Below are 25,090 nucleotides of genomic sequence, written 5' to 3'. Positions count from 1 at the left end.
CAAACATTTTCAGGTCTTTATTTTTAATCACAAACTCACATATTTTTTGATGCTATTAGAGGGACACAAATAAATACATGCCCTCCTTTTTCTCTTCAACATCCCTCCTTCTATTCCTTCCTTCGAATAATCATAAAAAATTCAGAACCTGGCCTGAGTTAAATCCCAAGGTCTCTGTTTCTGATTTTTCTTCCATTCCTGCTCCCCCAAATGTAAGAGTTAAAACAAAAATTATATGGCTGCAGGCTATGAGACGACTAATCCATTATATATATAAATATATATATATATATTTATATAGGACTTGAGGGAGTTCATCTTTCAAATTGTTTGTGAAGAACAAAATTAAGTTTCATAATGAGTGTCAACTTTTCCATTTAAGAACTCCCAGGCAACTCTTCTTTCACGATCACATCACATTTACCTACTGTGTTGGGACACTGGTTCCCTTTTGGCTTTATCCTGTTCTGCTGCGTGTGATAACATTTGTTTATTTTTTATCATCACAACCTCATTCTGTCTTCAATCTCACCTTAAAGTTGTCTCCTCTTATCTGGAAAGGACCTTCTTCTGTGAAGAGGATTGGGCTTTAAATAAATCCAATGGATATCCACAATCACAAAGGTTTGGTGATTTCTGCATTCTGCTGCAGTTCATAGAAACGTGTTCCAAAAGAGACTGTCATTATTTTAAAGTCTCTCAGCTTCCAGTATCTTTCTTCTCAAATGAAGGTAAAACTGAAATAAACAGAACACATCCACAGTACACTTGATACCTAATAATTCTAGATGATGATTTTTCATCTTGTGAGAAGTTTCATTCCATCAAGGTATAGTGATGCATGCCCTGTTCTGTGTTAAAACAATTTGCTTTTGAGGATTACAGTGCCCAGCAGGGAGTGAATATTTACAGTTATGCCCCTTTCAAAGTCACCCACTTGAAGCTGCTAATTTTAGCCGTGAGTCTCATAAGAGGTTTCCTTCTCAGCTGTCAGTTTCCAGGTATGGTACATTAAAATACTTTTGCAAAGGGGCAAAGTGGTTACAGAATGATAGTTCCGGATTTTCTACGTTCTTTCTTGGAATTGGACAAAATTCAAGAAAAGAAATGTCCACGTTACAAAACCTACTCTGCCAACATGAACGATTTGAAAAAAAAGGGCTCATGGTATTTCTCCTCCGGATTTCTTCGGGTCTTCCTCCCTTTTCTTCTTACTACTGCAGTCGAAATAGGAAGAGAGAGAATGTGTGTGAGTGTGTGTGTGTGTGTGTGTGTGTGTGTCTGAGAGAGAGAGAAAGGGGTGTGAGGCGGGGAGAGGGGGGACCACTGCGGGAGGAGGGTGGATCCTGCCTTGCTGTGGCTTCTGCTTTTCTCAGAGAACTTCAGAGAACGACTGTAATACCAGTTCTAAATGAACAACATATGACTCTTATTTTCACCACCCCTGCCCCTCACCCCTCCTTCAGGTTTCCTATGTGTATTTCAAGTGCCTGATAGCCTTGGTAGGAGAACTCTGGTGTTACTCTGACCTTAATCACTTTATCAGGCGGGCGAGATTTTGCTTTTCTAAGAGGCAAGCACCTGAACCTGAGGTCCTGCATGGGCCCTGCCAAACGCTGCTGTCTCCAAGCCACCAGTGACAGCCCATCTGGGTTTCATCCGCTCTCCCGGGGCTGCATTTCATCAGGCCGCTTTGCCAGGGCCTCCCCGTCAGCGTCAACAAGTGTCGCACCTACTGCAGAAACAGCCCTCGAGTTTCATCACAGTGATGCTAAAAAATATTCTCCAGCTGCAGCAATGACCTAGTTCATTCAAGGGCAGGGGAAAAAAATGCTCTTCTTCCGGAACTTCCCTGGGCACGGAATTTTCCCTCTTAGGAAGATAGGAGCTTTTCTGGAAACAGACCCAACTGCGCTTTGAAAAACTCTGGAAAAGACCCTGAACCCTGTAACTCCTCTGAATCCCCAGTCCCAGGAACAGGGACACCCAATCAATGCCTCACACACAGCCTGGGGAGCCCACAGCTGAGCCGGCCCTCTTATCACGTCTCTTGGACAAAAAGTATTGAAAAGTAAGTATCTAGATTTTGGGTTTTACCTGAGGAATGGCTGTGCTTTAAATATGTAGTTGTTTACATTTTCTACAATAGGGAACAAAGCAGATTGTTTCCTTATGAACTAGAACGAGATGAAACAAGTGGGGTCTATCGAGCATATGTGGGTACATTACAGGGTTTTAAAGTGGCCAAATTCTCCTTTTTTAGTTTTGGTCCATTCTGACCCTTTTGAGAAAGCATTATTATTTTTTAATGTCTGTTTATTTATTTTGGCTTGACAATAATTTTAAAAAATTCTTTCACCTCAGGGCTATCTCAATAATTAGAAAAAATAAACATCTAGGAGGACTCAAAGGAGTGATCTGTGAAGCCTTTGCAAAGTAAAGTGTCATGAAAATCTGAGGTCATGACCCAGGTAACTCAGGCCCTAGGTACTTCTGCCTGAAATATTTTAGTGTTTTAGTCAAAAGTTATTCCTTTTATTTGGATTATCTGGATGATTGAAAATCTCCACTTTTTGAGGGGACACAGCAGCGTCTTGTCTGACAATGGGAATGAAAGCTGCTGAAAAGCTATCAGGCATTTCAAAATAGCTGATGGAAACATCCACTGAGTCATTAAAATATTTTCTCTCCTTTTCTAAAAATTGGGTTAAGAACACTTAACCTGAGATCTAGCGTCTTAATAAATTTTTAAGTGTACAATACAGTATTGTTAACTATAGGCAAGGCATTATACTTGAGTTGTTAAATAGATTTTTTAAAAAATTTAAGGCAAAAAGTCAACCCCAGGAAGATCGATAAAATAGCAGCACTGTCATGTTACATTTTGACGACCACATCCAACCTTTGAAACCACTGATTAAGGGTGTCAGTTGCAGACATCTGGCAATCATTTAAAAATAGATAAAAGCAAGAGCAGCATTTAGAGCTGCTTCTGCTCTAATTATTTCCCTTCCACAACCTTTTCTTTAGGTAGCCCTCATTTTTGAAGATTAGTTAACCAGGAACGGTCAGAAATGTTTTATAACAGCATGCCAGGTAAGGGTAGATCGAACGAGCTTCTTTGCTGTAATCCTTCTTAACTGAAACCCCGGATGTTGTGAGCTGCCTTCTGAATGCACAAATTGACAAATCCTGTAGTAAAAGGCAACTGATGGTCAAGAAACATGATCAGATTTTGGAAATCCAGATTTAAAACAAATTTAAATGTATTTTAGCTCCCAAACTCCACTGTCCTTTGAAGTTTTTGCAAAACATGTAATCACAATTTGGGGAAGATTTTTTAGGTAGGGTGGAATTCCTATTTTCATCACTTGCAAAGACACCCCCCCCCAATTTAATTCATTTTTCATCACCCCCACACACACACTTACCTGTGGATATCAGCCTATGGAAAGAGGACGTAGTCGAGTATCCTAATCCAGATGGAGGTTGGGGAAGCAGGCTATAGCTGAGGAATAAAGCCCAGGCTCTGGAGGCAGATTTGGAACCAGATCCTGACTTCAGCACAGTTTCCAGGCTGTCTGAACTCCAGTGTTCTCACCTGTAAAATGAAGAGAACATCCACTTTGACAGGATTGATGGGGGAATTACATGAGTAAATATACCTAAAGTGTCTTGTCACATCGTAGTTTCTCCACAAAGACTAGTTCCTCCCCTTAGTTAATTAAAAAGCTTCTCTCTCTCTCTTTTGCCTGAAAATGGTTGATGGTGTACTTGTTATCTAAAAAGCAGAGATTTATCAGCATCATCTGATGATACTTTTAAATACAGATCAGTATGATATTTAAATAGGAGTTTTCACAAATCCATAGGAATGAAAGGTAAAGGTAAATCCATGCATACAAGATGATGTCTGTGATTATTGTGAAAACTTAGGCACAAACCTGTCTTTCCTCAAAGATTATAGTTGAGCCTTGCATTGATTCCCTTTTTTGCTCAGACATGAGCATTGTAGAGCGGGGGGATTGGGAGTGGGGGGGTTGAGAATGCTCGGGAAATGGACTCGCCATTGGGGGAGCTGAGTGGAGATGGCAGCTGGGTGGGCCATCTCAGGAGCCATGGCTGGAATTTCAAGGTCAGTGATGAAGGTTCATAATGAACAGGGTGCCCCCTTGTTCTGGGGTGAGGGCGAGACAGGCACGGGGGGATGGAGCAGACACGAATCACAAGCAGGGCTCGTGGGGCAGCTCTGAAGAGCTGTACCACCGTCTTTATCATTGCCCTTGTGGTCTTGACTGAGGTAGCACACAGCTTTTGTCCAGGCACCTCGGGGTATCTGGATGAATTCTTCGCTTGAGTTACTGACAGGTTTGCAAGGAACCCTGCTCATCTGTGCTTAATTCTGCCAAAAAGGAAATCTGGAAATTCAGAAATGTAAACAAACTTGGAAGAAAGTAATCATGTCGTCTTAGGAGGCAAAAATGAAAGAATAAACGCCCAACCTATATGAGAGAAAAGAGCATTTAAAAATGTTGGAGCCTTCACTGAGGTTTCTGCCAACGCACACCCACCTGGCCCATCCTACTGTCCACCAGGAGACTCTGGACATCAGGTTGAAGAGATGTCAGTTCTGGAGAGTTCACTTCTGAATACACGGCACCCTACCCCTCCCAGGGCCATTTCCTCCATGGCTGCTACCAGCACATCTGGGGCCACCCAGCTCACCTTGATCGTCACTTGGCCTTCAGTCCTGCTCTTAGAAAACCAGGTTCATTCGCTCCTCAGTCAGTAGTTTAAGACCTTCCTCTAGTCCAGTGGTTTTCAAACTTCAAAGTGCAACAGAATCTAGAGAGCTTGTTAAAACACATTTTCCTGGGTCCCACACCCAGAGCTTCTCATTCTGAAGGTCCCAAGAATTTGCATTTCTGACTAGTTCCCAGGTGATGCTGATGGTGTGGTCCAGGGACCAGCACTCTGAGAACCACTTTAGCCATTTCTTTGGCCTGTAATTCCTGAAGAAAACCTATTTGCGCTTGTTCTTTTCAACACTAAAGTTGCCTACTTCTCAGAGACGCAGAAGGCCCAGCCACAACGTGCAACAGCTGTGGAGAACACAAAAGATAAACCCATCAGGTGTCTTGCAGGCAAACAGCCTGCAGCGGAGCATGTCCGCTGGGAATACTGAGTGTGGAGAGGACACACTGAGGTGAGCGGTCCATTATTTGGGAGGGCGCTGTTTTTACCAGCTGAGGCTACGGGAGAGGTTTCAAAGACAAGTCAGCACTTGAGCTGGGGTTTGAAACTGGTGGGATTTGAACATATAGAGATGGAAGGTGGTCTTTTTCCGTAAAGGAAACAACAATAACAAAAACCAAAACAAAATATGGAGGGCAGAAAGAGACAGGATGCCAGTGGAAATCAGAAATTTGTTAGGTTGGTTTGGTTAGTTGTTCCTAGAACTTTCTTGCAGAAGCATTCTTTGATTAAGCCGTCTAATCTTAAATCCTTTACTTCTGTCTGTAACTTGGTGAAGGCATGTCCGACATAGCAATCTGGAACGGAGGGCTAACGGTAGGAATTTCAGGTACCATGGGGAAGTACGGATGCATCGGTATGCTTTTTAGAAGTAACAATCAAAAAATCAACTCTCCTTTGCTCCCGCAACTAAAAAGTCCAAGAAGTTTGGTCAGGATCCCAGGTCCGGTCTCTGCATTTCTGGAGACTCTGCTCTTTTGTGTGCTTTGGTTTCAACCTCAGGCTGGCTTTTTCAGTCTCAACCGGTACCAGCCTCCCTTGGAGTCACCACGCTTTCTTCTTCCTGGTTAGAGGACGGAGTGAAAGACTTAAGCTTTGCACTGATTGGATGGATAACCGCGGAATTTACTGTCTGCAGAAAGCCATGTGCTGATTGGCATAGACCTTAGTTGGTGAACCCATCCCCGAGCAAGAGTGCTTGATCAGTTTAGACCAATCAGAACCCACAGAGCAGGAAGGACGAAGTCCAGCCCACCCGTCACCAGGTTTGAGTGATGCGAGAGGCGTGGAATGGAGTTAGGAAGACAAGCGAAATGGCCGCTTCGGGAGGTTTTGGATATTTTGGAGAAAGGCCTCTAAAGTCACACGAACTCCCCCCTTAATCGTAAGTTTAGCAATGGGCAATATCCTTACTTCAAAGATTTAGGATGGGCCTGCCTTATACTTCAGCCCAGACAAGTAAGTATTCTCCCACAGAATAGTCCTGCCTTGGAATGGAATGAAGCTCCTTATCTCTTACCTTACTAAAAAAAAAAAAAAAGAAAAGAAAAGAAAAAAAAATAGGTAAAGAACGATTAAAACAAATTCTTCTGAAAACAAAACAAGTGGAGGCAAAAATAAAAGGTTTTCTCCTAAGGCCCTCTGACTGGCTGGGTTGAAGGATGGTGGTAGGAGGAGGCTGAGGTAATATCGACACTCTCCACAGCACCGTATCCCCGGTCCCCCCGGCTTTCTTTGTGCTGGCTCACTGAGAGGTGGTTTGTTCAGCATAATTAATCCAGGCTCAGTTCATTACACCAGGGGCAGTGTTATTCCTGCCCATTACAGGGCAAGGAGTGGGACAGAAGAGAAACTAGCATTTCCCAGGTCCTCCCCTACACTGGCTGATGCCTGAAATTCCACAGGATGTCACCTCTAGGTCCATTAATAATAAACAGTCTCCAAAGAGGGATGACTCGGAGTTGCTCTGGGTTTTTCGTTGTAGGGAAGGCAAGCGTGAGGACACAGGGAGTCTGGGAGAATGTGGAGGACCAGCCAGAGAGGGGGTTTCTGTACCACATGTGTTCTTAGTGATGACCTTGATGACACTTGCCTAGATTGGACACAACGGTCAGTTCACCTCATTCAACTTCAAAGTGATTTTAACCAATTAATTCACCGAAGTTGGTCTCATTAAAACATGGTCATGCTGTGTGTTTATATCATCATGATCTTTCCTCTCTTCCCTTTACCCTGAGGGAGGAAGACAAGGATAAGAAAGGCAGAGACATGTATCCTTTCAATAAGCCGAAAATCAGAATCAAGAAACCTGGACTCTGCCATTAACAAGCTGTGTGACCTTGGAAAAGTCACTTGACCTGCCTGTGATTCAGGGGTGTTTTTCAATTGTAAAATCAGGGGAGTTACTAAACTCTCTCACAGGTTTCCTTTAACCTTGAGCTTTTTTTTTTTACTCTCCCTTAAAGAATTTCAAACTGCCACAGATTTTAAGGAGAGGGGAGTGGGAAGACTCTCTAGCCCACCAAAAAAAAAAAAAAAAAACTTCAAAACAAATCCAGAGAGAGCCAAGTAGCAGCTATAGCTCAGTGTGTTCACGTATCTATGTGCCAGGCACAGTCTCGGGCACATGGAGTCACTCACTGTTAATATTTAAAAATTAAATTATATTTGTTTATTAGGTAACATCTATAAATTTAAAATATTCAAAAGGATATGCAAAGACAAGCAATGTTCCCAACTAGCAACCCCTCCTTTCCCCAGGTACTCAGGCTTCTTCCCAGGGGCAACCAGCTTACCAGTTTCTTGTCTATTTCTAGAATCATGTGTATAAATAAGCATATTATAATACTTACTCTTCCTTTATTTGCTTATGCAAGTGATAGCATACTCTACGCTCTCTTCTATACTTTATTTCACTGAACAATATATCTTGGAGATCATTCCATATCAGTGCATACAGAACTGCCTTATTCTTTTTTAATGCTCATTGCTGTTAGAAATTTAAAATTCCATTGTATAGATGGAAGTATACAATGGATAATTAATTAATACTGTAACCAGGTACCTGTTGATGGACATTTAGATTACTTTCAATCTTCTGCGGTCACAAGCAATGCTGCAATGAATATTAGGTGCTTACTTGTTTGTCTCCTTCTTGTCTGTATTTTAAAAATTAACTGTATTGAGGCATGTTTTGCATATTGTACAATTCACCCTTTCTAAGTGTTCGATTCAATGATGTTGTTAGTTAAATTTATCTAGTTGAACAACCATCGTTATAGATCAGTTTTAAAACATTTTTCTCACCCGCCAAAGATTCCTCATGCAGAACATTTGGAGGGTCCTTAAAAAATTAAAAATAGAGCTATTATATGATCCTGCAATCCCACGCCTGGGCATATATCTGGAGAAAAACATGGTCTGAAAGGATACATACGCCCCAATGTTCATTGCAGCATTGTTACAACAGCCAAGACATGGAAGCAACCTAAATGTCCACCGACAGAGGAATGGATAAAGAAGATGTGGTACATCCCTACAATTGAATATTACTCAGCCATTAAAAAGAATGAAATAATGCCATTTTCAGCAACATGGATGGACCTAGAGATTGTCATACTGAGTGTAGTCAGACAAAGAGACATATCATATGATATCGCTTATATGCAGAATCTAAAAAGAAATGACACAAATGAACTTATTTACAAAACAGAAACAGACTCACAGACTTAGAGAACAAATTTATGGTTAGTGGGGAAGGGTCGGGGGAAGGGACAGTTGGGGGTTTGGGATTGACATGTACACAGTGCTATATTTAAAATAGATAACCAACAAGGACCTACTGTAGAGCACAGGGAACTCTGCTCAATATTCTGTAATAACCTAAATGGGAAAAGAATTTGAAAAAGAATAGATACATGTATATGTATAACTGAATCACTTTACCATACACCTGAAACTATCACAACATTGTTAATCAACTATACTCCAATATAAAATAAAAAGTTAAAAAAAAAGATTCCGCATGCATGTTTATCGTTAATTAGTGTTCTCCCCACTGCCTGCACCTTCAGCAACCACTAATCTACTTTTGGCCTCAATAGCTTTTTTTGGACATTTCATAGAAATGAAATCATATACTATGTGGTGTCTTGTTTCTGGCTTCTTTCACGGAGCATAATGAGAATTCTTTTTAGGTTCATCTGTGTTGTACCATGTATCCTACTTTGTTCCTTTTCATTATCCATAGTATTCCGTTGTATGGCTAGACCACATTTTGTCTGTCAGTTCACTTGTTGGACATTTAGGTTGTTTCCAATGGACATTTAGGTTATTTCCAATTTTTGATTATTATGAGTAATCGTGCTCATAAGAATATTTATGTACAAGTCTTTGTGTGGATGTATGTTTTCATTACTCTTGGGTGGATACCTAGGAATGGAATTTCTGGGTCTTTTGGTAAATTTATGTTTAACTTTTTAAGAAACTGCCAAGTTGTTTGTTTTCCAAAGCATCTGTACCATTTTACATTCCCACTAGCCGTGTTTGAGGGTTGTTTTTTTCCATAGCCTCGCCCACATTTGACTCTGTTTTGTAATAGCCATCCTAGTGGGTGTGAAATGCTACCTCATTGTGGTTTTAATTTGTATTTCCGTAATGACTAATGATGTTGAGCGTTTTTTCATGGGCTTATTTATTTATTTATTTTGCCTCTATTTCTCACATACAACCCTAAAATCATACCCAAGAAAGAGCACGACGCTTGCACTCCAACAAATCTGGACTCATATCCCAGCCCTGCCACTTGCAGGCAGTGAGGAATTAGGTTTGTTACATCAACTCTTTAAAGTCACCTTAAGCTTCCAAGTCATTATCTGTGAAACAAGATAGAACACCTTCCTGGTAGTTTCACTGTGAGGATTAAATGAGATCATGTTTATGAAGTGCCCAGTCTGGGGGCTGACACATAGAAGGCATCCAAAACATGTTAATTGTCTCTCCACACCTGGTCTGCCTCCCTCCTCCCCAGATTTCCAGAACCCACCTTTGTGAAGGGTGCTTTTCACTAACATGGGCCTAGGTACTCAGTGACAGTGGGTGTGGCATCCAAATCTGGAGTAACTGACAATGGCAAATTCAGGAACCCCATTGCCCTTGGATTAGGCTGAGTCATCAGGACTAATCCCTCCTATTCCCAGTGAGAAAGCATGGACAGCTAGCTTTCCTGCAAGCTCCAGAAGAGCTGCTTACCCATTATCTGCATATGGGCTGAGAGCTCGTCCCTGACCCCTTCGGTTGACAACAGCTTTCCCGCTGACAGCAGCCATGCCACTGGCTATCTGTGTGAGGGCAGATTAGCCAAAACAAAACTTGGCATCAGTCAAGGGCTTGAAATGTTCAGAGAATTCTCCTATTACCTCTTACCTGTTCTCCACCAATGTGAGAGGGAGATGTTTTTGTAATTTTATTTATTTATTTATTTATTTATTTATTTATTTATTTATTTATTTATTTTTGGCTGTGTTGGGTCTTCGTTTCTGTGCGAGGGCTTTCCCTAGTTGCGGCGAGCGGGGGCCTCTCACTGTCGCGGCCTCTCTTGTTGCGGAGCACAGGCTCCAGACGCACAAGCTCAGTAGTTGTGGCTCACGGGCCTAGTTGCTCCGCGGCATGTGGGATCTTCCCAGACCAGGGCTCGAACCCGTGTCCCCTGCATTGGCAGGCAGATTCTCAACCACTGAGCCACCAGGGAAGCCCCTGTTTTTGTAATTTTGCTGATATTAAACCCAAAGCTCTTGTTAGCAGCTTACACTTATATAGTACTTGCCATGCTATTCAGAAGAGCTTGTACATACTCAATTTTCCTAACAACCAAATGAAGTAGATACCGCTATTCTCTTCATTTTACAGTTGAAGAAACTGAGGAAGAGAGAAGTTAAGCTAGTATGTGGCAGAGCTAAGATTTGAACCCAGGAATCCGGGCCCTTCATCATCACTTCCTTCTCCTATTCTCTTAAGGAGTAGGTACTCCATCGTGGAGTATCTATCGAAATGTATTATGTAAATATTCTTATCCAGCAATTCCATTTCTTGGTATTTAGTCTAGAGAACCACTTATGTGCCCAAGGGGGCATGTACCAGGAAGTATTTTGAAACACATTTGTAAGTCTGAAAAACTCCAACCAAGCTACACGTCATCAACACAAGAACAGACAGATTAAGCATGATATTGCCATTTTATGCAATACTGATATCATCAAGCATTTAAAAAAAATAATGCAGCCCTTTTATGGCAAACCCTTCCTCTTCAGAAAGTACTGAGATGGAGGGATAGTGCTTGTTGGAGACCATCTTTTTGTGTATTTTAAAAAATACAGATGTATGTATTTAGGCTCTGTCTAATTAAAAGTAAACAAAATTTTTTAAAAAGAAAGCAACTTGCTCTGGACTACACAGCTAAAAAAACAAAAACAAAAACGTGCAAATCTTGTGTTCATTCCAGTTGATATGTTATCACTCCAGGGTTGTCCATGAACCCCACCTTGGCCCCCTCTGCTAATTTCAGTATTTTGTTAGTTATCCATCTCTAGCAGAGAATGATAAACCTGTCTTCAAGGGTTCTTGCCTTTGGAGAAGCAAGGAAACATGAACCACAGCCTGACTTAACTGTCCTTTCCTTTATAGTCAGTGCCCTGTGGCCAGGATATGTAGTGACTGAACCAACTATGTGAGTCGAATAGTGTGTTTGTCAGTGTTGTAACCTGTGGGACTTTGCCATCAGGGAGCTGTCAGCTGGGGGGAGGAGTCACGGATGGCACACAAGGTCTTCGACGTCACCCCAACTCTTGACGGTTTCATTTGTCCTTTCTTCTCTCTCCATCCACAGCAGTGGCCCCTGGGAATGGGAATAGTCATGTCTTGTAAATTGCTATTACAGGTGAATATTATACCAGGAGAAATTTTTAGACATTAATTGGTATATCACTTAAAAAAAAAAATCATTGTGGTAACCCACAGCAGAAAAGGAAATTGATGAAATGAGTGAAATCTTTCCTTAAAGCCTACCGATTACCATCTTGAAAACCAATTATGTAACAGATTCTTCCTAGACTATTTACATACATTAGAGGATTAAGTGCTTTACAGGCAATAGCTCATTTAATCTTCACAACCACCTCTGAAGAATATACAACTATTATGCCTTCATTTTACAGATGAGGAAATTGAGGCACAAAATAGTTGTGACACGCTTATTGAGTTAGGAAGGGCTGGAGCCAGAATCTGAACCCAGAGTATCTGGCTCTAGAACTCTTAGCCACCTGTGTTATGTTGCTTCTCAAAAATGTTAAATGGAGGGACTTCCCTGGTGGTCCAGTGGTTAGGACCCCACTGCAGGGGGCCCAGGTTCAATCTCTGGTCGGGGAACTAAGATCCCACAAGCCGCACGGCATCAAAAGTGACAAATGGAAATGTTAGAACTAAAACTTCTGACTCGTAGTCTGCTGCTTTTCTTGGATGACCCTAACCGTATGCCACGTCCAAATCGATATACTAGTTGGAGATACAAAACACGTTAAGTCGCACAGTTCTCATCTTTGGGAAATTTACCACACCAGAAGTAAATACACAAAATATATTTACTTGGAAGATGATTCTAAATCTAAGACTCTGTCTCTAGATTTCCACTGTTTGGATAGAGCGAAATGTTATTTCCAAGCCTGGGGCTCCACAAAGGAGAGGCATGATGCTAGCACTATACCCAGAGGACAGAGTGGAGAGGGTCCTCTGGGTTCAGACAGACTGGTGTTCTTAGGACTGCTGTGAGCTGTGCGCTGCACAGCTCCGGGGTCGCCTCACGCACTGAAGACGTCAGCCCTTGTGGCTATGCGGGGGCCCCTGGAGCTAGGTGATCTTGAACACACTGCCGAACCTTTCTGAGTCTCAGGTTTCTCATCGGTAAGATGTAGGTGGTATTAATAACCGTTTAGGTCACTTAAAGGAGATTAAGTGAAATAACATACCTGGTGACTAACCAAGCGTTTAATGCCGACTTGTACTGATGAATCCGCGCTTACTCAAAAATGCCAGCCCGCTCGCTGCCCTCCCTGGGGCACCGGCCTGCTTCTCGGAAGGAGCAGTAGTTTCCCAGTTTCACCTGGAGAAATACCTCCCACCTGGCGATTCCTTTGTATTGAATCAACTCCTCTTTTGGGAGGCAAATATGCACACGCTTTTTGAGTCCAATAGGAAACAAAACGTCGAAAGAGGTGGCACTGGCCGTAGGCTCATGCAATTTTCCCTCTCCGTCTGGGCTGTGGCCGCCCTGCCATCCACTAGGACTTGAGGTTAAAACCAGGGCTGCCCTCCCTGGGGCATTGGCAACATCTGCAGACAATTTTGATTGTGACCACTTGGGGAAGGGGTGCTATCCCTTCTGGTGGGTCGAAGCCAGGGATGCTGCTGAACGTCCTACGATGCCCAGGACCGCCCCCCATAACAACGTTTCTGGCCCGAATGTCAGCAGGGGTGGGTGAGAAAGCCTGCGCGAGGACTCCCAACCCGCCCGCCAGACTGAGTGCAACACCCAGCCAAGGGACCACGCTCCTTCTCTCCCTAAGGACCACTCATGGGGTGGTGGGGTTTCTCGAATTCCTGAGAAAAGTCAGAGACGTCCCAGAACAAATGATGATGTCGGGGGTTTTTATTTTTCAGGTTCATGTGGCATGAAAAGACGACAGACTCAGGAGGGCCCCAGAGGCGCACACTTTGATTTTTATCTACGTTGCTTTCCCAGAAAGTTCCTGAGAAGTCAGACGCTGTGCTTCGTTGCATATCGGGTAGGCGTCTCCAGCTCATCACCCTCTGAAATCTACCTGCAGACCAGGTTTTTTGGTTCACAACGGCATTGTTAAAGCATCACCTGGGAAAATAACCTGGGAAGTTAGTTCTGAGTAACTGATTGAGCAACTCAATCCTCTATGATATTTTTTCTAGAAGATTTCTTTGAATACCTTTCTGGACACGTTTTAATGATCTCCTTTACTACCCATTGTGATTCTTGGTTAGGCAACTCCCACACTGGTTCTTTTTTCAGATAATCCACTCTTTTTTGTTTTGTGTTTTTGTCTCTGTTTTTTGCACACACACATATTTATTAATCACACCTTTTGTGCAAAGTATTTAATCCTTAATAAGAATATAAATGTATGTAAAAGGTATGTTTTGTTCCCTAACTTCTTTTTTTTTTTAAAACATCTTTATTGGAGTATAATTGCTTTACAATGTTGTGTTAGTTTCTGCTGTATAACAAAGTGAATCAGCTATACATATACATATATCCCCATATCTCCTCCTTTTTGAGCCTCCCTCCCACCCTCCCTATCCCACCCCTCTAGGTGGTCACAAAGCACCGAGCTGATCTCCCCGTGCGATGCAGCTGCTTCCCACTAGCTATCTATTTTACATTTGGTAGTGTATATATGTCAATGACACTCTCTCACTTCGTCCCAGCTTCCCCTTCCCCCTCCCTGTGTCCTCAAGTCCATTCTCTACATCTGTGTCTTTATTCCTGTCCTGTCCCTAGGTTCATCAGGACTATTTTTTTTTTTTTAGAATCCACTCTTAATTTCCTGTGGTGCATGGGAATGGCATGAATAACTTCACTTTAGACAATTTACTGAACTCTTCTTTATCACCTTTTACTGATATCCCCAGCCTGCCTAAATTCATCTCCCCACTGCTTGCCTTCTTTAGCTATGCTGGTCAGCAATGAAAACGTTAAAACTAAGACAGACATGCCTAGTGGAGGGAAAGCAGAGGGCTGGAATTCCCCCTGACTGGAGAATAAATAACCCAGAACTCCAGAACTGGTGCCCACCGTGGGAAAAGGGATTTATTATTAAAAGAAAATAGAAGTAAAATAATTGGGTAGGGAAGTGGTATCTTGTACCTTGTGAGTTGTTTTCTTTTCTTTCTTGGATTATGTCTACCCTTGAAAACATGGAGGGCACTGATGGACTTTCCTGAGGGATGACAGAAAACTTTTTGCCCCCGATCCCTTTTTCTAAGTCCAGAGAGGAGAAGAGCCAGCCTCTGAAATGGCTGCGCTTCCTTAGCAGAAGTCACAGTAAAATCTCAACTTTCAGTGTGGATGTTTGGGTGTAGGACTCCCCAGGCCAAGAGCACAGCCCCCCCTCTTTCTTGGTGTTTGTCCATAGGCATCCAGATAGAGGAATGGGCTCAAGTCCACTACTGACCCTTCAGAGTAGCCCCCTGTCTCCCTAGGAAGCCCCGGTGTTTGGGTGGACCCTAACCTTGGCTACCGACTCCCTCACACATTAGCCAGATACTTGTGAAACGTTCTGAAGGTGGCTCTCAATATGCAACCTGCACGTAGGCTTAAAAAACAAGGGTAGGGACTTCCCTGGTGGCGCAGTGGTTAAGAATCTGCCTGCCAATGCAGGGGACACGGGTTTGAGCCCTGGTCTAGGAAGATCCCACATGCCGCGGAGCAACTAAGCCTGTGCGCCACAGCTACTGAGCCTGTGCTCTAGAGCCCGCGAACCACAACTACTGAGCCCACGTGCCACAACTACTGAAGCCTGTGCACACCTAGAGCCCGTGCTGCGCAACAAGAGAAGCCACCGCAATGAGAAGCCCGCGCACCGCAACGAAGAGTAGCCCCCGCTCACCGCAACTAGAGAAAGCCCGCGCGCAGCAAGGAAGACCCAACACAGCCAACATAAATAAATAAATAAAATTGACTCTTTAAGAAAAAAACAAACAAAAAAAAAAAACAAGGGTAGAATTTTTGGGTGAGATTTCCAGCAAGTAGAGGGAGAAAAGAGAACCACCCACAAGGTACAAGATACCACTTCCCTGTGCAAGTCTCATTTGGGGCTGATTATTCAGCTCTATACCACACGAAGGGAAAAAACCAGTCAGCCAGTAAGAAACCAGGGGACTCAATCAGCCCTGCTCTGGCTGAAATGAAACAGTGGAGCCCAAGAGATCAGAATGAGTTCCCCAGGCTCAGCTCATGCATGCTTGATATAATGGCTTCAATAAAAGTCAGGAACACATACAAAAGGAGCAATTAAATGCTTCCTAAGAAGGAATCTGATAAAACTGATGGAAATGGGAACACAGGTCTGATAAGAACAGGCAGAAATGAAATATGATCAGCAACTTCCTTGATAGTTTTTCAGGGCAGCTCATTTTTGGTGGTTGAGTCATTTGTTTGAAAGAGACTCAGGTAAGCAGCTGCTGGAGATGTGTCCCTGCACGCAGATCTGTCTGCTCCTGGCGCCAGGGATCAACTATGCAGGTTCTTACCTGGAGGAGAAGGAAAGAGGTAGCGCAGCTGGGAGACCCCAAATTATAAGAGACATAGAGAGGAAGGGAGAGGGTCCCTGAGCCCCCCTCAGGTCCTGTCCACGGTACAGGTCTCACTGACTTTCTTGTTATTCCCGCCCCTGACATTTTTAGCTCTCCCCCTTCTAAGCCTTAGGAGAACATGGAGTTTTTCTCTTAATGATCTCTGGGGTTGCTCGCCAAAAATCGTGTGATAAGACAGAAACACACGAATGTTCCTGGGATGGATTCAGAATGGTGTATTGCTCCCCAGTACTGGGCTTTCCTCTGGTATAGATGGTACATTTTATACATTTTCAATGACATGGAAGCTAGTGAGAAAGCTCGTTGGCACACGCTGGAAACCTTCCTGCCCTGTCTGTCACAAGGGGAAAAAAGATCCCAAGGGGTGAATGGAATCCCTGGGGGGTTTACCAGATTAGCCCCTTAGCATTACATCCGGTTAATGATCACCAGGGGAAGATGAACCCCTTCTGAGGGAGAAAGCGTAGGTCAATGTTGTGATGATGTCACTCACATGTGCACAGTACCAGCCTGGGAAACCTACATTCCAAACTCCTTCATCCTTAGGAAGACATGGTTTTAGCTAATCTACTTTGTTCTTCCCTCTTTTGTACCATAACATACACTCAACTCTGAGCACTGTTAAAGTATAATCTTCAAAAAGGTAAAGTCACTCCCATGCAAATACAGAGTGAACTTCAAAGATTTTATTCAATTCTTTGAATAAAGAGGGAACCAGAAAATATTAAGGCCTGGTCAAAGAACATTTGAGGAATTGGGTATTTATAGGCAACTTAATAAAGAAATGTTAGGATAAGATTGCTGCATTAGGTAAAACACTGGTTAATGTCCTATAGGGCAATAAACCATAATTTGTGGGGTTATCTTGTCTGCTAGACAGAGATTATTTGCATCTCCATTGAATGCAAATCTACAAGTTTATATGTAACTTCACTAAATCTGGGAATTTTAATCAATAGTAATCATTGATGAAACAAAGTACATTCCCCTACATAACTCTTAGATGGACCTTTGCCCCCATGTGACACTGAAACAAGATACCATCCACATTTTTGGCTTCTTTTTAAGTTTTAGATAGTTTTTCTTAATAGCGTCTTAAGAGTAGGAGCAGCGTTTTTCATTTTGTATGCCCCACTTTCACCCCAGCACCGCATCATCTTAGGCATGTAACATGCCCAATAGTGTTTATTGAAGAATGCATTTTTTAAAAATTAATTTATTTGTTTTTGACTGTGTTGGGTCTGCGTTGCTGCATGCGGGCTTTCTCTAGTTGCGGCGAGCAGGGGCTACTCTTCGTTGCAGTGCGCGGACTTATTGCGGTGGCTTCTCTTGTTGCAGAGCATGGGCTCAGTAGCTGTGGCTCACAGGCTCTAGAGCGCAGGCTCAGTAGTTGTGGCACACGGGCTTAGTTGCTCCTCGTCATGTGGGATCTTCCCGGACCAGGGCTCGAACCCGTCCGTGTTCCCTGCATTGGAGGTGGATTCTTAACCACTGCGCCACCAGGGAAGTCCAAAGGATGCATTTTTATCAATGAGAGGAAGCTTTTCTAGTTCCCCAAGTGACATATACAGCATGTTTATCCCTATTGTTTATCACCCATTCTTATTCATAGCTTTATGATTTTTTTTCTAAGGATGCTTCACATAATAAGAATATTCTTATTTCTTTATCGTCAGGTCAGCCCAAGCCAGAGGTAACTTCGTATAAGAATGGTCAAACCATAGATGAGTGTGGCATTGTCTCCAGTCGTGAATTCTTTGAGAATCAATATATTCATCTATTACATCTCTATTGGTAAGTGGATATGCCTCTGTGGACTGTTCACTAAGATCCCCATGTTCTGTCACGTGCTGGTTATGATGAGGTAAGGCCAAAAGATTGGCTCCTGTTTGGTTTTTGAGTTCTGTTGGATGCGATCAGCAGTCGTCAACCAAGGCATCCAGCAGTGACTCTGCTGAGCTCTGCCTGGTAACTCATCACACTCCTCTAATTTGCTGTCATTGATGGAATTACAACTTTATCTAGAATTTACTCAAGGTGGCCCAGCCATTTTCATTCATTAAATGGGTTCTTCATTTAATCTTATTCTCTCTGGAAAGTTAAGAAGCTTGATGGGATTTCAGCATCCGTCACCCAACATTTCTTGTGTAAGAATGGAAGGAAGGAGAAGTGATGGACCCTGACTCCATAGCAAGTTGGTGGTGGAGTTAAGGCTAGAAACTGTACCTCCTGGCTTGGTTTAAGGAAGTAGCGTGGTCCAGTATAGTGGTTTCTCATTCTTTTTCGTTCCCCCAAGAACTATGTGTTTGGATGAATTCAGGAAGCTCCATGTGTGAAGTAGAGAAAATGAAAACTCCTCTGGTTGAAGCTGGGTGGGGAGTCTGTGCTCTTGGTCCCCAGTGCTACTGAATTGATCTTCATGTCACTTATGGTGGCTCTGAGGAGACTGAGGTCTGCAGAGCATGGTATGAAAATGACTGGTAGGCAGGGGGGTGTGTACATAGCCTTGGAGCTGAAAATAACAAAGTGAAGACTTGGGTTTGCATTTTAGTTCTGCCATTTTCTGGCTGTGTGACCTTGGCCAGTTACTTAACCTCTCTGAAACTCAATCTCTTCATCCCTAAAATGGTGGCTGAGAGAATTAAATGATTTACTGCTTGTAAAAGGCTTGTTATAGAGTAGTTGCTCAATAAAAGCTTTCTTTTTTAAAAAAATTTTTTATTTATTTGTTTTTTATTTATTTATGGCTGTGTTGGGTCTTCGTTTCTGTGCGAGGGCTTTCTCTAGTTGCGGCAAGTGGGGGCCACTCTTCATCGCGGTGCGCGGGCCTCTCATTATCGCGGCCTCTCTTGTTGCGGAGCGCAGGCTCAGTAATTGTGGCTCACGGGCCTAGTTGCTCCGCGGCATGTGGGATCTTCCCAGACCAGGGCTCGAACCCGTGTCCCCTGCACTGGCAGGCAGATTCTCAACCAGTGCTCCACCAGGGAAGCTCAATAAAATCTTTCTTATCTCCTCATCTATGCTTTTGTTTCAGAGTAAGGTCAGAGGTCATTTTACCCTGGTTGAAATGCCTGACTCAACTGGCTTGTGGCATATCAACCTGATAATTCCAGACATCCATTTATTCATTCATTATTTACTTTTTAAATTATGTTCATCAAGCAGCTACTATACGGCAGGCATGTTGCTTAACGCCGGGGTCGAAGTGAACAATGTGAACACTGTCTGCACCCTCATAAAACCTCAAGTCCATCAAGGAAGACAAGTGGTAAACAAATCGTGCCCTCATGCTCCAGTAGACCGGGAAGCAGCCCAACTGCCATGGCTGCCCCTCAGCGAAGGATTGGACTTCCTGCCTCTTCATTCCAACGTTGCCAAGGCCTTCCCCACTCTCCTCTTTACCCCATTCAGCTTAGAATCTACCTGTGCAGCTCACAGGCAATTCTAGTTACCCATGGGTCTGTCCAGCCTCAAACATCCTCTTCTCCTTTGCACAGTCCCCCCTTTGGGTGCTTATTGACTTCTCAGGATTGATGATTGTTCAGTAGACTGTGGGCCTCCTAAAGGCAGGAACCCTCTCTGTTTCACATTAATACATTATCTATCTATCTATCTCTCTCTCTCTATCCATCCATCCATCCATCTCAAATATATATTTGTTGTTGTAGTTGTGGTTGTTAGTTTGCTTAGATCAGCATTGGCAAGTTTTTCTATAAAGGGCCAGATGGTAAACATTTTAGGCTTTGAAGGCCACATGGTCTCTGTCACAACTCCTCAGCTTTGCCAGCATGGTGTAAAAGCAGCCATATATACACACACACACACACACATAAAAGCATGGTTGTGTTCCAATAAAACTTTATTTATAGAAGCAGATGGGGGCCAGATTTGGCTTGTGGACCCTAGTTTGCAACCCCTGGTGTAGATGGCAAGATCCTTGAGATTCTACACAGAGTACTTTGTATATTTTCTACTCTTGCCTTTGTCCCTCTGAGCATGCAATACATATTTCTTGATTGATTAATTTGGGTCTTACACTAAGCTAAAATAGTATACTCACTTTTTAGCCAGAAGAGAAGCTTAATGTGCATTCTTTTACTGATGGGATACCATCTAGGAATTGAGACTTGCTATTGTTATTTGTTTTTTATACAGGACCAGGAATATAGGCAAACCCAACATTTGTAGGGTGTTAAGGAAGTTAAGGAGTAGCCATGGTGAAGCCCCAGGGTCAGGTGGGCAGGTTAAATGGGAGAGACCAACACAGGGAAGAGAAACTTAGCAAGGGAGCTAGTGCTGTGAAAGGGGCAGGGGGTCCTCATTCTCTGCTCTGAAGTCCAGCAGGGCAGTGGTTTATCGTAAAAATGAGAGGTTAAATGTGACAGAATGCACTCTTTCCAAGTTCCTGGCCTACCCTTTTGAAAAGTAGACCCCTACTGGGAAAAAATATTCAGTCCTAAGGCAAGGACAATGGTAGGGCAATATAACAATAGATGTGGCTGCATTTTTTTCTGCTTAGTAGTAAATACGTTGGATACTAATAATCTTTAAAAGTTCTGGCTTTCTACACTAGTAGTTCTGAGCTGTAGCTGCCCATGAGCAGGGCAATAAAACCCACTAACGCTTGTCCTTCACCCTTGACAAAGTCAATCCCCAGCCCAGGTGATTCCAATGTGTTGTCCAAGATGCAAAATACTTTACATCCGCAAACATTCATCTGCAAGGTAGTTTGACTTCTACCGGTTTATTAAGTGCTGGTTAAGAAAGTGGATGGGATATCGTGCAAATGCCTTTCAAAGACTGAAAGTGAGTTGTTAGTTACAATATTAATCTTGAATTTTCTTGCCATTATCAATGCACCATAAATCACCTGATTAGCTCATAGTTTCCCAAAGAAAAGTACTTTACCTACCTGGGTTTAGTCTTTCAGTCATTAAATCTGAGTTCTTAGATATTTGAAAGCTCCTGTTTCTGTATTTCCCAGCTTTTCTGGTTTTTTTTTTTTTTTTTTTTAATAAATGTATGTATTTATTTATTTATTTTTGGCTGTGTTGGGTCTTCGTTTCTGTGCAAGGGCTTTCTCCAGTTGTGGCGAGCGGGGGCCACTCTTCATCATGGTGCGCGGGCCTCTCACTGTCGTGGCCTTTCCCGTTGCGGAGCACAGGCTCCAGACGCGCAGGCTCAGTAGTTGTGGCTCACGGGCCTAGCCGCTCCGTGGCATGTGGGATCTTCCCGGACCGGGGCACGAACCCTTGTCCCCTGCATTGGCAGGCGGATTCCTAACCACTGCGCCACCAGGGAAGCCTTTCTGGTTTAATAAACATAATCTGCAGTTCTGCTTTGAGGCCAAGGGCCCTGCTTCCATATTTATCCACATTCTCATCTTCCCGCTTTCCTCAGCCAGGTAGCACCTCTTCCCCCGTCCTTCCTGCATTCTCCTCCTCATACCACCCTAATCTCGTACTTTGGGCAAATGAGACTATTTGGAGAGATTGATCAGTGCTGTTATGACCTTTCCATTACCACAGGTCAAGTGTGCTTGGCAGACAAAAGACATGGAAAGCCAAGAAAGCATTCCAAGAGAGAGAAACATCAATGATAACAGTATGGTTTGCACTGTAGCATGAAATTTTTTTTTTTTTCCCTAAAGACATAGGGGTTGGGAGGAGGGGAAGAAAATGCAAATATCGATAGATGTTTTCTACCTCATAGTGAAAGCAAGTCACGAGGACATGTATACAAATGGGGAACTGTGGTCTCTTATGAACACAATTTAAAGACAGGCAGCAAAGCACAGATAAAAATCTGTCCAGGAACCCACACCTAGAGAGAGAAACTCCTCTCCACAGCAAGGAGGCCTCTTTGGATGGTCACGGTCACGTCCAGCAGTGCTGAGAGTAAACCCAGATTACAAGTGAGGCAGGAAGGAGGGAGGCGAGGGGGGTGGCCAGGGCAGGAGCACCGACGGGGTTAGAGGGATGGGGAAGCAGCCCCTTTCGCTCTCTCGTCAGCTCAGCCCTGGCGTTGGCTGGGCTGGAGGCGGACCCTGCAGAAGGCCTGGTGGGGACAGTGGCCGGGAGAACTGCACAGTCATCACAAGCCAGTCTGCTCATGTGAGTATGGGTTGCACAGGGCGCCCCAAATTCGTGTTCACCTGGAACCTCAGAATGTGACCTTGTTTGGAAATAGAGTCTTTGCAGATGTAATTATTTAAATGAAGACGAGATCATACTTCGATTAATATGGGCCCTGACTGGTATCCTTATAAAGAGAGAAAACTGAAAACTGGTATCCTTATAAAGACGCAGATGGAGTGGGAAAACAGCCATGTGAAGACAGGCAGAGATTGGAGCGATGCAGCTGTGAGGTGAGAAAAGCCCAGGATTGCCAGCGGCCACCCGAGGCTGGGAAGGGGCAAAAGGAGAGATTCTTCCCGAGAGCCTTCAAAGGGAGCGTGGTCCTGCTGAGACCTTGATTTTGGACTTCTGGCCTCCAGAACTGTGAAGGAATAACTTTTTGTTTTATGCTATTCTCTTTGTGGTAGCTTGTTATGCCGGCTCTAGGAAACTAATACGTGGTGTGTCTGAGCATTCTAAAAAAATGCTGCTATTTACCAACCTTGGCATAGGGCTGACGAGCTTTACCTGATGACATAGAGCTGGTTCCCAAGAAGATACCAGCTGAGTTCATCCAGGCCACCTGGGAGGCATCTGTGGGTCAAAGGGCAAAGGACGTTTTTCCAACTCTACCATAACTGGGTATTGATTACTCAAGATTTTGAAGGAAAAAAATCAAGCTGAAGATTTCCTGGGTCACTTATGTTTTTGCCCCCAGGGAACATCTGGCCATGTCTGGAGACATTTTTGATTGTCACAGCTGGGAAGGGGTGCTACTGGCATCCAGCGGGTAGAGGCCAAGGATGCTGCTGAATGTTTGACATTGCCCAGGGCAGCACCCCACAACAAAGAACCATCCATTCTATAATGCCAGCAGTGCTGAGGTCAAGAAACGGTATAATAAACCACCACAAAACAAAACAGAGTGCCCTGAAACAGCAGCAGCTGATTATTTCTCACGAATCTGTGGGCTGGCAGTGGTTCTTCTCCTGGAGTTGCCTGGCCCACTCGTGCTCACTCATGGACTTGAGTCAGTCTGGGGGTTGGCTGGGCTGGGAGGTCCAAGATGGCTTCACCAGCAGGTCTGGCAGTTGATGCTGGCTGTTGGCTGGGCCACCTCAGTTCTCCTCCACGTAGACCCTTACCCTCCAGTTGGCTGAAACTGGCTTCCTATGTGTCAGTCTCAGGGGAGCAATCCAGGAGAAAGCTGCAAGCCCTCTTGAGCTCCTTCACAGCACCATCCCCACCACATCCTCTGGGCCAAAGCAAGTCACAGGGCCAGACCAGATTCAAGAGGCAGGAAGAGAGATGCCACCTCTTAAAGAGTGGAGTAGGAATGTCACATTGCAACAGGTTGTACATAACTGGATGAGGAATTAGTGGCCACATTTTGTAATCTACTGTACCCTTAAGAGTTTAAAATAAGCTTTGCTGCTTGAGAGCTGTGTGGCATTGAGCAAGTCAGTTAACTTCGCTGAGCTTCAGTTTCTTCATCCATAAAATGAGTGTTTGTGATGATGTATTGAGATGATTCATGCAAAATGATCGGCGAAGTGTGCAGGTCAGTGCAACGAATATTAGTTGTTACTAATTATCACTTCCTGAAAGTCTTATGTTCCCAGAATTACTCTGAAAAAATTACTCTGTCCTAGCATATAACACCAGGTGTGTTTAGAGCCAGAATAATTTTTTTTTTGAGCCAGAATAATTTTATATGAATAGTTTTGAAAATGTTATTATCAATGGAGAATTTTGAAAGACAAGAAGGAAATGGATATTTAACAGGAGAGCTGTAACCCAGACACAGGGTTGAAGATGTTTCTGTCATACATGTTTATACTCCAAACCCTGTTTGGATGGTTTTTAGAAGGTGGAATCTGTGACTTTAGTGAAGTCTCGGCCTTCTCAGTTATTCCTCACATCTGGACGGACAGACAGACGCCAGGAGTCTTGGGACCCTGTTATATTCCTGAAGCCACTCTGGTTTGTAGCTGGCAGAAGCTTGTTCATAAGTGCTTGTTGTCTGAGCCAAAGACTTTGGCCCCTGGAGGGACCCTCAGCCTCCTTCTCTACCCAGGTAAACACAGATTCTTTCCCAAACACCTAAAAAACATGAGTTGCTGGTTATCAATGAGGCTGGGCAAATGAGCAGTGGTGAATCCGTTAAGAATATCTCCATTCCTGGAAGAAACACCTCAAGGCACACATCCTGCTAAAGGTAGAAGTGTTACCATCAACTTCACTTACAAAGGACAGGCAATTATATCCACCATTGAAAGCAAGGATTTGAAGCCAGGTTGTCTGGATTTAAATCCCAGATCTACCTCTTACAAGCTGTATCATCTTGGGCAAGTTACTTAACCTCTCTGGGCCTCCACTTCCTCACTTGCAAAATGGAGATAAAGATAGTACCTCCTCTATAGGGTTGGCACAGGGATGAAATCAACACATGCAAAGAATTTAGAATACTCTACAAATAATAGTTACTTTGTGCAATTTGAACATTTCCGTTCCCCACGCTGAACTATAATTTTGGAACTGATTAAAAACAAGACAATTTAGAGGTAAGAAAGGTAGCTTAATAAAAAGGAATGAAATAGTGCCATTTGCAGAGACATGGTAAGTCAGAAAGAGAAAAACAAATATCGTATAATATCGCTTATATGTGGAATCTAGAAAAATGGTACAGATGAACTTATTCACAATGCAGAAATAGAGACACAGAAGTAGAGAACAAACGTATGGATACCAAGGGGGAAAGAGGGTGGGATGAATTGGGAGATTGGGATTGACATATATACACTATTGATACTATGTATAAAATA

General features: G+C 43.4%; 1 long non-coding RNA gene across 1 annotated transcript; it reads left to right on the top strand.

Moving 5' to 3' along the window:
• The first annotated feature begins 1,827 nt into the window (after window positions 1-1,827).
• LOC132347726 (uncharacterized) lies at window positions 1,828-17,937 on the top strand. The gene is made up of 3 exons (XR_009497288.1): window positions 1,828-2,071; window positions 13,465-13,589; window positions 17,826-17,937. It is a non-coding gene; the product is annotated as an uncharacterized LOC132347726 (long non-coding RNA).
• Window positions 17,938-25,090: the final 7,153 nt, after the last annotated feature.

Source organism: Balaenoptera ricei, chromosome 14, assembly GCF_028023285.1.
Source record: "Balaenoptera ricei isolate mBalRic1 chromosome 14, mBalRic1.hap2, whole genome shotgun sequence".
Classification (NCBI taxonomy): Eukaryota; Metazoa; Chordata; class Mammalia; order Artiodactyla; family Balaenopteridae; genus Balaenoptera; species Balaenoptera ricei.
This window is presented reverse-complemented; position numbering and strand designations above follow the sequence as displayed.